The sequence below is a fragment of the Nicotiana tabacum genome, chromosome 23 (genome assembly GCF_000715075.1).
Source record: "Nicotiana tabacum cultivar K326 chromosome 23, ASM71507v2, whole genome shotgun sequence".
NCBI classification, from domain to species: Eukaryota; Viridiplantae; Streptophyta; class Magnoliopsida; order Solanales; family Solanaceae; genus Nicotiana; species Nicotiana tabacum.
Window position 1 is genome coordinate 79,152,955 of NC_134102.1, and position 12,569 is coordinate 79,165,523.

General features: G+C 37.3%; 1 non-coding gene across 1 annotated transcript; it reads right to left on the reverse strand.

Moving 5' to 3' along the window:
* Positions 1-3,931: 3,931 nt before the first annotated feature.
* On the reverse strand, positions 3,932-6,391 carry LOC107787564 (uncharacterized). The gene is made up of 3 exons (XR_001648442.2): positions 6,252-6,391; positions 4,455-4,567; positions 3,932-4,304 (listed from the first exon to the last, which is right to left on the reverse strand). It is a non-coding gene; the product is annotated as an uncharacterized LOC107787564 (transcript).
* Positions 6,392-12,569: the final 6,178 nt, after the last annotated feature.

Genomic DNA, 12,569 nt, shown 5'->3' on the forward strand with positions numbered 1-12,569 from the left:
GTTGGGAATGTTGACCTAAGTTTGACTTTTATAAAAACGAACCCGAAATGGTATTTTGATGGCTCTGATAGGTTTGTATCGTAATTTTGGACTTGGGGCATATTCCCGTAATCGAATTCGGAGGTCCCTAGGTTGATTTGTCTTGTTTTGCCAAAAATTGACAATTTGAGGCTTAGAGTTTTCCCAAGTTTAACCGTAGGTTAACTTTTTAGCTATCGATTTCAGAATTTAGTTTTGGGACTTGAAATAGGTATGTTTTGCTATTTTGAACTTGTATACAAAATTTGCTGTCATTTGGAGATGGTTTGATAGGATTCAGACGCTTGGTTGCAATTCTAGAGGTTCTTGAGTTTTCCTTTGAATTCATGCGTTTTGATGTCCGATTCATAGTTTTAGATGTTATTTTTGTGTTTTGATCGTGCGAGCGATTTTGTATGATATTTTTAGACTTGTGTGGATGTTTGGTTTGGAGCCCCGAAGGCTCGAGTGAGCTCCGGACGTGTTTCAGAATAGTTTTGAACTGAATCAGGTTGCTGGTGTGCTGGTGTCTCTGATGTCGTAATTGCAAACACCAGCATCGCAATTGCAATCATAGAATAGGGGCCTCAGGTGTCGCATTTGCGATTCCTTGATCACATTTGCGAAAAATAGGCTAGACTAGGTAGTATCGCATTTGCGATAATTTTATCGCATTTGTGATGGGGACAGGCTTCGCAAATGCGAATCTAATATCGCATTTGTGACTTCCCCCTTAGGCTGTCAATAGCCGCAATTGCGAGACTTTCTTCGCAGTTGTGAACCTAGTGTCGCAATTGCGATATCTGCAACTAAACAAAAGGTTGGAAAGTCGGGATTTCATCTCCTTTATCTCATTTTAGAACTCTAGATTCGGTAGGAGTCGATTTGGAGAGGAGATTTTCATCTAAAATCATTGTGTAAGTAGTTTTAATCAATTTTCAACTTTATTTCATGATTATATGGGATTTAACATCAAATCTATCAGAATAAAAGAGAAATTTTAGGAATTGTTGTCCAAGTTTTGAAAAATGAAATTTTGGGTTTTAAGAATCGAATTGGATTCAGATTTGAAAACAAAACACATATATGGACTCGTGGAGTTATGGGTAGTCGGAATCTACCCTTGGACCCGAATTTTGACCGGGCGCTCCCGGGGTTGACTTTTGGTGAATTGTGTAAAAATTATAGCTTTATCTATCGAAATTGGTTTCCCTTGCATTGTTTGATGTTATTAAGTCATTTTTTGTTAGATTTGAGCCGTGAAGAGGTAAAATTTAGCGGGGAAACTATTTTTGAGGGTTGATTTGGCCTAGTTGAGGTAAGTATCTTGCCTAATATTGTGTGGGAAAACTACCCCTTAGGATTTGGGTTGATCGTATTATTTGAATTACGTGGAAGACGAGTGTGTACACGGATTTATATGTTGTATTTTGACCGATATAGACTCTTAGGCTTCTTCCATGCATCTAAGTGAAATTGTCATAACATGTTATATCTTCCATTGTTGAATTTGCTCTCACATGCTCTATTTGACGTTGTTAGCGTATGTTCTATCTTTTATTGTCAAGTTTGCTCTTATATGCTTTAGTTGTTATTACCTCTTTTATTGTTGAATTATTCTTATTTGAAGTTGCTGATTATTAAGATATCTTTCCTCGTTGAGTATCCCTCGTTCATTTTTTTATTATTGATATGTTTGTTCACATTATTGGTTGAGCCAAAGGCTGTATGTTGTGGTAACACTGGTATTGTTGATTTTTGGCAAGTGTTGTGGTATATGGGCACATGTGGTGCAAGTTGATTATTGTTGTGATATTGATACGCATGTGGTGGTATAGGGATATGGGTTGATACGCAGGCGGTAGGATAAGGATAAGGGTTGATACGCATGCGGTGAGATAAGGTAAGATTTATACACGTATTGCTAGTAAGGGAATTACTTGAAGCCACACGGTGAGATAAGTGGACTAAAGCGCGTGTAGCTATTTCGGAAAAAATATTTTCAAAATAAATGCAAGACTCACGGGGTGATATAAGGAAGATTATGATTGTGACTTGTGAAATGAGATTGTGAGGTGTGGTACTTCGGTTGTGATTTTTGTTGTACATTCCATGTTAAAAGGCTTGTTGATTTGGAACAGTCGTTATATTTGTTCTTCATTGTTTTTACTTGTATTTTTAAGGTAATAGATCACTTGTTGTCCCTATCATGTGTTGGATCATTTGTTGTTCCTATCACGTGTTCATTCCTTGTTTCCTTTATTGCCTTAAATTTCGTTGTTAGCCTATATTATTGTGCTACTTTGTTGTCAGTCATTTCCTCAATTTCCGTCATTAGACTTTATTATATTTTGTTCAGTTTTCTTGTCCTAGTGGGTGTCTTGATCTAGCCTCGTCACTACTCTATCGAGGTTACGCTTGATACTTACTGGTACCGTTGTGGTATACTCATGCTATACTTCTACACATTTCTGTGCAGATCCAGGTTCATCTGCTCGTGCCAGACGCGAGTGATTGATCATTTATTTTCGGAGACTTCAAGGTACACCTGCCCGACGTTCGCAGGCCTCGAAGTCACCTTCCGCTTTTAGTTGTATTACTATTCGTTTCCTGTTCAAAACAGTATTATATTTCGAGGTTACTAGTGCACTCTCTGTAGAGCTTATGGCTCGGTTCCACCAGGTTTTGAGAGTTATTGATAATTGTATTTATTTAGTTTTACTATGATTGATTACCAGTTTGAGTTGATATTTAAATCGTTATGTTTGTTAAATCTTAATGTATGTTAGACTTATCTAGTCTTAGAGACCAGGTGCCATCACGACATCCTAAGGTGAGAATTTGGGGTCGTAACAAGTTGGTATCGGAGCTCTAAGTTCATCATAGGTGTTACGAGTCATAAGCAAGTTTGGCAGAGTCTTGCGGATCGGTACAAAGACATTTATACTTATCTTTGAGAGGCTACAGAACTATTAGGAAAATTTAACTTCTTTGATTTCATATCGTGTGAATTTGTTGATTTCGAAATCTGAGTCTGTCTTTCTATTTTCTCATAGATGATGAAGACACGCACTGCTGGATCAGATGATCAGACACCCGCGCCCCTACTAAAGCCGCGCGAGGCTGGGGCCGGGGTAGAGGCCGAGGAGGGGCACATGCTGCAGCCAGAGCACCTATCCGAGCAGCGACTGAGGAGCCACCTGTAGGGGACTGACACCCGAGATGCCTATTGTTACCCCTTGGAAAAAATGGAAAAAAATAAAAAAAAAATAGCTAGATTTACAACTGGTAATTAAAAAATAGTCACAATTTTAAAAGTAATCGAAATTTAGCCACTTTTTCATGTAAAGATAAAATCTGAACAAAAACACTCTTAAAATTTTGGAAATATTCTAACATAATATGCTAGAGTTCGACTTTTTTACATATGAGCTTCCAACATAATGTGCTGGAGTTCCAACATAATATGCGAAAAGTTTATATGCAGGAGCTCCATAATCACGCATATTATGCTGGAACTTTCCGTGTGCTGGAGTTCCAACATAATATATGCTGGAAGTTTATACGCAGGAGCTCCATGATCCCGCATATTATGCTGGAACTTTCCGTGTTTCAGCAAAACAGTGACTATTTTTCAATGACTTTGCAAACGCTGCTATTTTTTATTACCAATCCGAAAACTGGTTAGTCCGTGTTATTTTCACGTTAAAAATAGGTTGTGTAGCCTATTGGTTTTTCTTTTTCATCTTTTCCGGTATGGACCTATGTGCAAATAATCAGTTATTGCCACGAAGCCTTAGAATCCTTAGGGAAAGGCAAGCATTAGAAAATGAAAAGGTGTGGGAGAGAGGAGATGAACCGATGTCTGATGAGTCTAATGACAAATAATAAGTAATCCCTACGAGTAGCAACATAACAAAACTTCTCTACATTTTTCAAAATAGGAATCCAAAACAAGATTAACGTTTGCTGCTTATGTACTTCGACCAACCTAATAACTTCCAAACAAATAAATACAGAAAGCTAGCTACAAATCATCTTTGTAGTGAGCTTATTGTCTTCAAGCACTTTCAATACAGAAAGCTAAGGGATGATAGCAAGAGAAAACAACATAATGGACCTCGCAAAAGAAGAAACTCGTATACTAGTTTACATCACAGATCTGCAGTTAGCTTACACCCTTTCCAACTCAATGTTGTGTTTCTCTTCCAATTTTGAATCAGTCTCTCCTGCTTGGTTATAAGCTCAGTCTTTCTCTTCAACTTTTCTTCCATTTTTACAATCTCCTATTCATAATAATTTGGAATACACAATACTCCATTAGCAATGCCAAAAATGAGTGGAAAACATTAGAAGTCCTCTAGAAACTCATATCATCAAAATTGTATCTTTTCTTGTCTTTTTGGATAAGTATCATCAGCGTTACCCAAACTTACCTTTCTAAGCATATCTACTTTGGAAGGCAGATCCTCGCGTTGCAACCCAATCAAATAAAGTTGAAGCTTTTTGGCTGCTTCGATGAAATCTCTGGCATGTCTCTCAACATCAACTGCGGAGCAACAAATTTGTAACTCATTCAGAAAAGGGAAAACAATGAGCATTTCAGACACTTGAAAGAAAGAAACAAAGCAAAAATGCTAAAATCAAAAAGGAACAAATTCAAACTTTATTCCTGCGCGAGTATTAGGGAACAAGCAGGAACTGAAAGTGTCACCATTTCTAGAGGATATCAAATGCCAGGAATTTTAACAAATTCAATTCAAAAGGAAAACATAATGAAGATTCAAAAAACAGAGAATATAAGACAAAAAGAACCGGGAGGGGGGCTCGATCTAAGAACTGTGCGAATTATTGTAGTATTAAGCTTATGAGTCAAATGATGAAACTTTAGAAAAGAGTGATAGAGCGTAGATTCAAGGAACATTACATAGGTGACAAAGAGAAATCTTTGCTAATAGTTGGAATTAAGGCTTAGTTGTTATTATAACACTTTTATCAAGTCTCGTGTTTTCCAGGAATCTTTAGTTTCATTAGAGATTTGTATATCAGTGTAAGATAAGTGTGAGATCTAAAGAACCTCTAGTTTTAAAATCTTAAGTTGTCTTTTAAGATGAATTATCGAGTACAAAAATGAAATGAGCGGAGTAGAACAGAACAGACATGGATATTCATATAGCCAATCCCAACTAGTTTAAGAACATATAGTTGATCGATTGATTGATCGAACCTAAGCAGCTTCTGTAAGTTGCAATGTTCATAGACCATGTATCATAGATCCATACAGCCGACCCCAACTAGTTTTAGACATAAGCTTAGTTGACTGATTGAAAATAGGAAGCTTCTGTAAATTGCAATATTCGAAGAACCCACATCAGTCCAGCAGATTATTATGTCAGTGCTAGTGGGAAACGTGTATTCAAATGGATAATGCAGCAAGACCTCAAGTCTCAAGCAAAATGTACTCACATAGCTTTAGAACATCAAATAGCTACCTTATCAGAAAACAAAACAATGAAGACTAAAGCAGAGGTCCTAAAGTAAATTGGCAACAAAACAATCAGGATTTTGCTGTTGATCAACAGGATGTCTCTCAGCCATATGATTCAAGCACCACTAACTGCCCTCACTTCAAAGTGATGCTGGCAAACTGATCACAGCAAATAGTAAATGAAATTGAAACCTTTATCCTGACAAAAATAACAAGAAAGAGCAAGGGCTAAACAACTTCAATGGTACTCTCCCAAGATACTTGTCCTTTTTCACTTTGATTAATTCTCTGTTTAAACCTAACATAGATAAATTATCTTTCAAAAGAATTTAAACATTCCAAAATTATACAAAGGCTACATATGTTACATGTTTGTAAAATTTGAAAATGTAACATAATTCGTTTCAAAATGTTAAATCTTTCTTTTTCTGTCTCTTGGAAAGCATAAGGGCTGCAAATTTTGACAGAGGGCATAATTACAAAGATTTATACTTCTTCTTTTTTTCAATTTAGTAAAAGGATTTATACAGATATGAAACTGAACGCACCAGTCCTTTTCCTTTTTATCATTATTTCTAGATTTAATAGTATACTTATTCTGACTCACAAATAAGGACGAATAAGCAAGAAGAAAGGGTAACGGATTCACGAACTTTTGACATACTCAACAAATTAATCACTAGCGAAGGCATGAAATTAGCAGAATGCACAAAGAAGATTGGGTAAAACAATGAAGGATTTTTACCTCCCGGAGATGGAATTCAAAATCAGATGCTACAAAATCTAGCTCGTGAATTGTTAATCATCCACTGCGAAATACAATAACTGGGTATTAGGTTCCTTTGGGGGGGAGAGCTTATGAAGAAAATACTATAACTGGGTTTGTCAATTTGGTTAAGTATAATGGGCTCACTAGGTCTGGCATATACACAATATAATCAGCCCATTTGTGTCTTGGGCATATCTGTAGTAACGGGCTAGTCACTTTTTGTATCAATTTTTAAAAAATACCCAAATTTCAATAACTTTTGAATTTGTAACTGTTTTTGAATACAAGTTCAAAATTGGCTATTTTAGAAATTTTCCTAATTATCCAAGCGAGGATTCGACTCCTTCTCATTAACATCTTTTACTTTTACTTTTATTTTTATAATGAAGATTGAAGGGGTGTGATTTTCTTTTTCTCCATCTTTTTCTTATGCTCTTTCAATTCCTTCTCTTTTCACCCCCGGTCAAATATAGCCTATCTTTTCGCTTACCTGCTACATATTTGAGTGTAGTTCTTCTTATTATGGTCTCTCTTTAAGAAACTGACGCACTTAAACAGTAGATGGCACTTGATATTTTTCTTCCTCTGGATTTAAGAGTAACCATTCATAGAACCAAAAAAGAAAAAGAAAAAAACAAAGTTCATCGAAAATTAAATAGGAAAGCAGGAACTATGTTTACTGTAAAATTGAAAAAGGAATATATAGATTGTTTTTTCCTTTTCTCTTCTTAAATTGATCTCACATTATAACGCCCCATGTTTTGATATGTAAGAGTACGTAGTAAGTCAAATGATGTAAGCTCAGAAATAAGATTATATTAGAAAGTACATAAAGTAAGTTAATCATTACCTTGGAGGTTACAAATATTTAAGATCATGAATAGCAAGTACCAAGAGAGTTGGAAGACTTAGAAGCTAAACGAATAGAAGAAAATAAATTTCGCCAAAAGTCGACAAGTTGGGAATATTATAACATGTACTTTTGGGGTGAGACTAGGGTTCTCAACATGATAAGGAGTTTATGTTATGAGCTATTTTAGTCGTATGATAACCATGTGTTACGTTTTGAAGTCAAGCGAGTTGTGGACAAAAGTTGGCAAAGGTCATCACAAGTTACATTCATAAATATGCCGAAAATTAGGTCAAATGTAGCAAAGCTTTTCTCTCAATATAAGTAGAATTAAGGGGTGATTCACCTATAAATTGAAGCTCTACGAGTCTAGCTTCCAACGCACTAAATCGTTCGTCCATACGATTTCGGAGTAGGGAGATATTCACATTTTCGTGAGACTGCACAAGCAGCTCCCTATGGGACTCACATAGGCGGTTGCGATATCTTAATATATATGTGACGCCTAAAGCCCATTTTAACTCATTATTTTTCACTCTCTTCAGACCCTAGACACCTAAAAATTTTATCTCAAAGTTCTCTCATGATCCAAGACCCAAACCAATGCAAACAACACAAATCAAGTGTCGGAAATCCCGTGGCACTAGTGAATTCTTGTTCTTCTTGTGGTTGCTAATTTTAGTGTGGTTCTAGCTCGTGTGGGGAGTTGTTTAAACTGGTTTAAGTTCTGTAAAATACTCTCCCAAGGTTTTTATATCAATCCTAGGTGATTTCAAGTCTTCCAAAGTGATTCTAGTGCTGAGAAACGCGAATTGATTACTAGTTTTGCTTCCTTGTTCTTGTGGCTATGTTGGAAGGATATTTCGTGATGAAGTAAGCTCAAATTGTAGTTGTTCTATCTGTTTAAAGGTACAGAACCTCTTACTCTATATGTATTTAAATTTACCCAAGTTACGGCTAAGTCGTTGAATCTAAAACTTGTGAAATATCGATCAAAAGGCTTGTTAGTAATGTTGTTGATTGTTGGACTGTTTGGGAGGTGTTCTTGCAGCATTTTATGGTTGGAAAATTTATGGAATAACCTGAGTATATTTTGTTGTTATTGTCAATATTTTTCTGAATATAAATAAGAGGGAAATGGTTCAAAATATACTGTTATTAGACATGAACCGAGCTTGCCGCTCGACGTGTTATTATGCTGGTTGTGTTCCATATAGCTACTGGTTGTTGTTTGGGCTGTTTAGTGACTTTTAGTAACTTATTAGATGTAGTACAAATAGGGGTGATATTGTCCGTTTTCTTGTAGAAAATTGGTTTTAACATATGAGAGTTACAACGCTTATGTGATCACGACAAAGTTGGTTTACTCATTGGAGACGTAAGAAGATCATATTGAGCTTGGTTGACGATTGGAGAGAAGATTGCAAAGGTATGTTAAGACACTTCCTTCTTTATTTTGGCATGATTTAAAGTAAAATGAACATAAACAATACACTATTTCATAACAGATCTACTCCTAGCAACTAAGACTGTGCATGCTGTTCTTTTCTTATAAAGTTATTCTTAGCAAGTATGTATGATCCTTGAATCCTATTGAGGTTCATATTGATGGTATGGATGTCCATAATATTAATCGAAGGCGCGACGACCTTACGTTACTTCGAAAGGTTTAGAACGTGATTCCATAAGTCCAGTATGCATTATATATATGTATCTATTTTACTCTTCCGAGTCTCGCTATAGTCAGCCGGGTACGACACCTATTGTGCAACCACTGATCAGTTGGGTTTTACCGAGCTCCACGTGGCCGAGTACGATTTTACCGAGCCTTATGATAGTCGGATATGTTTTTACCAAGCTTATTACCGCCGGGTACAATATGATGATGATGATGCCCATAGAGGCGTATGTTTTTAAAACTTTATGTATATATATGTATCATGCATTTTATGTCAGTAGCCCTCAGAGGCACTTAGATGCTACAGGTTGTATCTCCTCAATCTCTCTTTACATTACTTTTCTTATTTATGCTTTCCTACCTTACATACTCGGTACTTTATTCGTACTGATGTCCCTTTTTTCCTGGGGACGATGCGTTTCATGCTCGCAGGTCTCGATAGACATGTTGACAGTCTTCCTAGTAGGTTATCAGCTTAATGGAAGGTGTTGGCGCACTCCACTTGCTCCGAAGTTATCTATTTGGTCAGTATGCTTTGGACATGTATTGATTAGTGTGGTGGGACCATGTCCCGACCTTTATGTACTCTTAGAGGCTTGTAGACAGATGTCATATATATGGATACTTGTATGGCCTTGTCGGCCTATGTTTTGAGTGTACAAATGATTATGTCGGCCTTATAGGCCCGTATGTCACATGTAGAAGTTTGTATATCATGTTGGGTCGTCCTATACCGAGTATTCCCTTATGTTTTATTTTAGTTATCTCATGAAGGCCTTTCCGACTCATTTACCCATGATAGTATGATAAGAAAAATGCGTTACGTTCGTTGGTACTCGATTGAGTAAGGCACCGGATGCCCATCGCGGCCCTTCGGTTTAGATCGTGACACACATCTTCATTTCTTTTTGCAAAAACTTTTGTGTCTATTTGTGTCTCCCTCCATGCTCCTTTTGTATGAGCGTTTACTTGAACATCTTAGTTAGGAATACAATGCCAAGCCGTTGAAGACAAACTTGGATTTTTGACTATATTTAATCGTAGGTGATATATTTAATCAGAGGCAGATGCACCTTTAATCGAGGAATAATTTTACTACTTGTCTTTCCCTTCTATCCAATGATTGAACAAAAAAAGACAAATTCATTCTTTTTCTAATCAATCAAGGGGAACATTTATAATTCTTAATTCTATAAGGCTTTCAAGTATGAACCCATAATTTTACGCAATGACTCTAGTAAAAATAATTCATTAAAGATTGAATTCATTAAGTTTAAATTTTTAATTCATTTAATATTTAATATATAAAGCAAAGGGGGAAACGAAATATTCAACATGAATGTCCGCAGTTAGTTAACGTGATTCGTTGACTTAAATTGTCAATCAAAAAGATGAAGTAGTATGAAAATTAGTTAATCCCGTTTTGCCTTTTGAAAACCCTAGAAGAAAACGAAAATAAATCAAAGTATATATTCATTGTTTGTTTGAAAATTCAATCTTATACAAAATGGACGTAGATTTGCTCCATCGACTCCCCCTTCATGTGGCCACGTACAACTTTAAATGTAAGCTGCCAATGATAAGTTAGAATTCGGCTGTGGGCCAAATATAACACTCTCTTTAGTTTTGTGGAGGCAGCTGTATCTTTTCCTTTTCAAGTTTTAAATGAAAACAAAGCGAGTTATTACTCTTTCACTTTTTAAAAGTAACAACTTAAATCCCATTACTATATCAAAATTAATGAGAGAAAAAAAGGAAAAGAAGGGGAGAAAAAGAGAAAACAATTCCATTAATAGAATTAAAGTGCCACAACAACAACAATAACTCAGTGAAATCCTACTAGTGAGGTCTAAGGAGGATAGTGTGTATGCAGACCTTACCCCTACCCCGAAGAGGTAGAGAAGCTGTTTTCGAAAGACCCTCGGCTCAAGAGGACAAAAAGACAAAAGGAGACAATATCAGTATCACCACAGAAATCATAGAAAAAATAGGAACAACATGAAATCCAGAAGAAAGATGCAAAGCAAAAGTGATAGCTAGTAAATAGGTCCGGCACTGAAAAGCGAAATAGTAAGACACGACATTGCCACTAGCTAGCTTGGACAAAAACCCTACCAAGACTAGTCTCACAACGGTACGAAGTAAGGCAAGACTCAACTACCTCCTAACCTACAACCCTAATACTCGACCTCCACATCTTCCTATCAAGTGCCATGTCCTCGGAAATCTGAAGCCTCGCCATGTCCTGCCTGATCACCTCTCCCCAATACTTCTTCGGCCGCCCTCTACCTCTTCTCGTGCCCTCCACAACCAGCCGCTCACACCTTCTTACCGGGGCCTCTGGGCTCTTCCTCTGTACATGTCCGAACCATCTGAGCCTCGCTTCTCGCATCTTGTCATCAATGGGAGCCACACGCACCTTCTCCCGAATATCATCATTCCTAATCTTATCCATCCTAGTGTGCTCGCACATTCACCTCAACATCCTCATTTTTGCTACTTTCATCTTCTGGATATGTGAGTTTTTAACAGGCCAACACTCAGCCCTGTATATCATGACCGGTCTAACCACCACACAGATCCTCTATTATTTTATGTTAATGGGTTTAAGATGAAAGATTCCCCGGGGACATGCGATAAACTAAAGAAATAGAGTTGAGATGAAAGGTTTGGTGCATACTACTAATCGGGATGTTCTATACACTCAATTCAAAATTAGTGAGGAAGAAATTTACTGCCCAATAATATCACTTGTAATATAACCTCAGATTAATATCAAGTATGACGACCACTAAACTTTATCCTCAACAATAATAACATACCTAGTATTATCCCATATTGTGGGGTTTGGAGAGGGTAGTATGTACGCAGATCTTACCCCTACCTTGTGAGGATAGAGAAGCTATTTCCAATAGACCCTCGGCTCCGGAAGTATAAGAACCATATTAATAAAAAATATAGGCAAGAAGAGACAGTACCAAAAAACCATATAAAAGCAGGATAAAATAACAAGATAGTAAGGTGGTCAACAATGAAAGAAAATAACACAAACCTACTACCAACAGAAAGCGAGACTGTGTGCCCATACTATTGTTATGAACACTCTAGACTACCTACTCTACTACCCTAATCCTCGACCTCCATACCTTTCTATCAAGAATCATGTCCTCGGTAAGTTGAAGTTGCGCCATGTCTTGCCTAATCACCTCTCCCCATCTCTTCTTTGGTCTACCTCTACCTCTTCGTAGGCCCTCCAATGTCAACTTCTCACACCTCCTCACCGGGGCATCTGTGCTCCTCCTCCTCACATGACCAAACTACCTAAACCGCGCTTCCCGCATCTTGTCCTCAATAGGGGCCACACCCACTTTGTCGCGAATAAACTCATTTCTGATCCTATCTAACCTGGTGTGCCCGCACGTCCATTTCAACATCCTCATCTCTACTACCTTCATGTTCTGGATATGAGCGATCTTGACTGGCCAACACTCTTCCCCATACAACATCGTTGGTCTGACCACCACTCAGTAGAACTTACCCTTAAGTTTTGGTGGCACTTTCTTGTCACACAAAACACCGGAAGCGAGTCTCCATTTCATCCATCCCGCCCCAATACGATGTGTGACATCTTCACAATCTCCCCATCCCCTAAATAATAGACCCAAGGTACTTAAAACTCCCTCTCCTAGGGATGACCTGCGAGTTCAGCCTCACCTCTCCTTCCTCTCCCTGAGTCTCGCCACTGAACTTACACTCCAAGTATTTT